The sequence below is a fragment of the Myotis brandtii genome, unplaced genomic scaffold, assembly GCF_000412655.1.
Source record: "Myotis brandtii unplaced genomic scaffold, ASM41265v1 scaffold522, whole genome shotgun sequence".
NCBI lineage: Eukaryota > Metazoa > Chordata > Mammalia > Chiroptera > Vespertilionidae > Myotis > Myotis brandtii.
In genome coordinates this window covers 1571242-1574997 of record NW_005369894.1, presented here as the reverse complement: position 1 = coordinate 1574997, position 3756 = coordinate 1571242, and the positions used below count along the sequence as shown (strand labels likewise).

Genomic DNA, 3756 nt, shown 5'->3' with positions numbered 1-3756 from the left:
ATGCGCGCCCCCGGGGATGTTGAGGGTGCGCGCGTGCAGAGTGCAGCCGCCTGACAACCTGCAGCTCCCTAATGAGTGATAAGGCAGAGCTGCTGCAGAAAAGTAACACTTCCCTGGTGTGAAGACCTCTTACTGAGAAGTTTAGTTCACTACTGTTCTCGCAAACCTAATCTTATAACCTGTAACCAAAACCCACAGAACAAGGATACAACACGCTAAAGAGTAATTTATAATCACTAAATGTTAGCACCATTACCTGCTGTTAGGAAGGGATTACAGAGATGTTGGCTCAAATGGGGGCGACCTTTCTTGTTACAGGATCTCTGGAAATACCTGGGTGCCTCTGCATGGGTTCCACTCGCTCCCACACGTCACCGGGTCAGGGACTCCCTGAGCATCTGCAGGAAGAGAGCTTTAGCTAGAGCTGGACGCTGGGCTCCCCTTCAGGGATACCCTATCCAGGGAGCTGAGTGCAGGGTGGGTTTTAGGTAGGAATGGCTTGCCCTCCTTTAACAAGCAGGTAACAAGGAAAAAAGAAGGGAAGTACGGAAAGCTGGAAATAGGCCCCAAGGAAGACAATGCATCACCACCAAATAGAAAAAGTAACGCGCTGCTCCCTACTGGGATGCAATAGGCTGTGGAGCCTTGGTTATTCATTACAACTAGAAACGGAATAATCTAACTCATTTCCCAAGCAATTCTTCCGTTGGAACTGCTCACTGAGTCTGTCCTTCCTTTTGGTGGGGTGGAGGGAGGCGGTAGCCAGAGAAGGAAAAGTTCACCACTATATATACCAGAAAATTACATTTGCTCTGACTTATGCTTTGATTCGTTAACAAGGTGCATTTGTAGATGTATGTGTGTGAGCTCAAAATTAAGCTGCTGATGAAAAAATATTAGAATGATATAGAATTTGTTTCAGATCTGAGACCACTAGGTGCCCTTTGTCTTTTGACAACAATCACCCTGACTGAGTGAGGTGGAAATACAAAGTCAGGGCTTCGTGTGTTTAGGAAAGAAGCCCGAAGTGGACATGGGCAGTCCCTCAAATCCAGTTTGCACCCAAATTGTTCAGTAAGATAGACAAAGCTTCATCCAGGGACTTTCAACTTGCAAAATACTCTGTCCAAGAACCCCCTCCCCCTCCATTTCATCTAGTAGCAGTTCTAAAAAGAAGCCATTGCTGAGACAAATGTGGGCTGCTGGGTAAACAGTGCATGTTTTGTTCAACAAGCCTACCCCCACACCTATATATGGCACTCTATCTCACTACAAAGTCCAATTAAAATTATTAACAGGAACTCAAGCTCACTTCACCCAAAATTGCAAATGACCTTTTTCATTAGGGAGCCCAGATCTTTAATATGATCATAGTAAAGTATAATCTATGTATTCCTACACAAATATCCTATTTTGGGAGACTTGCATTCATGCAATCCTTAAAATAATATAACACATTCTTGATATGCATGCAAAACATTTTTCCAGTCAATATAAGCTCCTGGCACATAAAATCATATTATTACAGCTCTCATTAGCAGACTCCAGTTTTTGCTGTTTGAAAGTAAACAGAAGAAAAACTTATTTCCACCTGCTAAAATTTCATGCAGGATTATACAAACAATGCACACTCAGCTTTGACCTAAGAAACACCTTCAAACATTAAAAATTCATCAGTCAGGGCTGGTGGTTGTATTCAAGGAATGCTCCTCCACTTTGCTGCTGAGCTTGGATTTGAATAAAATGCCCAATGTTAACAAACAATACCCACGTTTGGCACTTTGTGTATTAAATTGATCAAACAGATTTTAGGAAGCACAATGCACAATTTGTACAGACCTGATTGAGTTAATATAATATCAGCAAATTTTACATCGAAATGATTCTGTTTCTTTTCTTTGTGTTTAAAACCAGCACAGATTACAAATTTTAATGATCTGAAAATGTTTGGTATACAAAATCATGCTTATTTCAGTATTAGCAAAAACACAAGAAATTTTTCAACACAAACACCCAGCTGTGTCTATTTTAAAAGCAGTTCAATGACAGCTTGCACTTATGAGCATGCAATCAGCTAATTTCGCTTTTTTTTTCTTCTGTGTTAATCAACACTTTCCTTCCTGCATATCAGAGTACAAATAGTATAGTTACTCCACATCAGTAAATGTTTACGTAACCTGTCCTTTCCCAAGAATCCGGTTACACCGAATCATTTCACGCTAGACCGACTACGAAAACGTACCGGGCGTCCACCTCAGAGGGAGCCCTTGTGTGCCATTATAAGTGGCGCTGGGAAGGGGGGCTGTGGGAGGGGGAGAGAAACGGGGAGTAGGTGGAGGAATGGAGAGAGGGAGAGAAACGGAGGAGAAGGGGTGGGGGAGTGAGGAGGGAGGTGGCAGAGGGGAGGAGGGAGGAAAGCCAGTTGAGGAAAAGTAGGAATAACAAGCCTGAGGAGGGGAGAAGAGTGGGAGGAGGAAAAGTGAGCAGGAAAACCAAGGCCCAGAGATCTCTCCAGCCTGGTCCAAAAAGCCCACTAGCTCACCGGGCTCCTGTACGACATCTGAGCTTAGAAGTCAATGTTGGGGGCCCTGTCACTATCAACGTGGATAGCTGAAACCCTTGAATTTCCCCTCACGTGTAAATATAGTTTGTTTTAAAGTAAGAAAATATATAGAAATTGGGGTTAGAGGGATACATACAGTGGAAGGATAGTTAAGATTAGTCCAATGCCCAAAGCTTCTTTATGGCATTCCTAATAGAAACATACTTAGAAATCACTACCAATTTTGTAATTGTCTATTTTTCCCTTCAGAGTTGATTCTCTCAGAATTTCAAGGTGAGGGTGGGGTGCCAAGAGTGGAGACTCCCTATGACCCTGAGCGTTCATTAATTGCATTCTTTACATTAGAACTGAAATTTCACACCACATCGTTTTATTCTTCCTTCGTTTTCTTAAATACCACATCTGCCAGATTATCTGAGAGCTCCTCAAAGTGATGTTTACACTTTATGGTTCTTTACCTTACAGAGGAGGGGGGGGGAAAGGTGCTTTTTCATTTATACTTCGCCTCCACCTCCCTCTTCCCTCAGCCTACATCCTTCGTAGAAGGGGTATGTTTCGTGCCCATGTGGGATGAAACAGCCTTTGATCAGTGTGCTCCGAACCAAATTCCAATCCCTGGGAAATGCCGGGCCTTAGCCCTGCCCCTGGCCACGGGATCCTTTTAAAGCCCCCGAATCCCCATCTCCCCTCTCACTTCAGCCCTCAGCCGCACCTCCCAGCCCCAGTGCCCAAGAGGCTGGGATGGTGGGGTGCACACTGCCTAAGCTCCTAGGCGCCTTCCAGCAGCATGAAGAGGGGGAAAGGGCTGCTTCCGCACGCGGTTATTTCGGGGTGAAGGCTCGCCCCAATGAAAAGCATGTCAGAAAAGGAAAGAGAAGAGTGAAAATAGGAAGGCTTTAAAAAACCGGAAAGAAATAGACGCCCATCCTTATTTTCCCTCCAATGTCAACAAGCGAAATGAAAACATTTCCAGGGTGATCGCAAGCGCCTACTCGCTTCCCAGCCGGATCAGAAGCGGAGGAGACGCTGGAGCGGCGAGGAGACGGCGACGAGTCACCCGGCGCGTGAGCGACGGCCCGGAGCCGGACGGAAGGGGAAGGAAGAGACGCACGGGCACAGCGTGTGTTACCTGGTTTATTTCGAGATGGGCATTGCGTTCTCTCTGCACATCCCGCACTGCGGAAGGCCATCCT

The 3756-nt window shown here is 45.3% G+C and overlaps 2 long non-coding RNA genes across 4 annotated transcripts in view; one reads left to right on the top strand and one right to left on the bottom strand.

Annotated features, from left to right (window-relative positions):
- Positions 1-3669, top strand: part of LOC102249969 — a 6972-nt gene extending 3303 nt beyond the window's left edge. For all 3 annotated transcript variants that reach the window (XR_001364273.1, XR_001364272.1, XR_001364270.1), the window contains one exon: positions 3537-3669. This is a non-coding gene — a long non-coding RNA (uncharacterized LOC102249969). The remainder of the gene's footprint in view (positions 1-3536) is intronic.
- LOC102250162 overlaps positions 1-3756 on the bottom strand; it is a 17314-nt gene that overhangs the window by 13003 nt on the left and 555 nt on the right. The window lies entirely within an intron of this gene.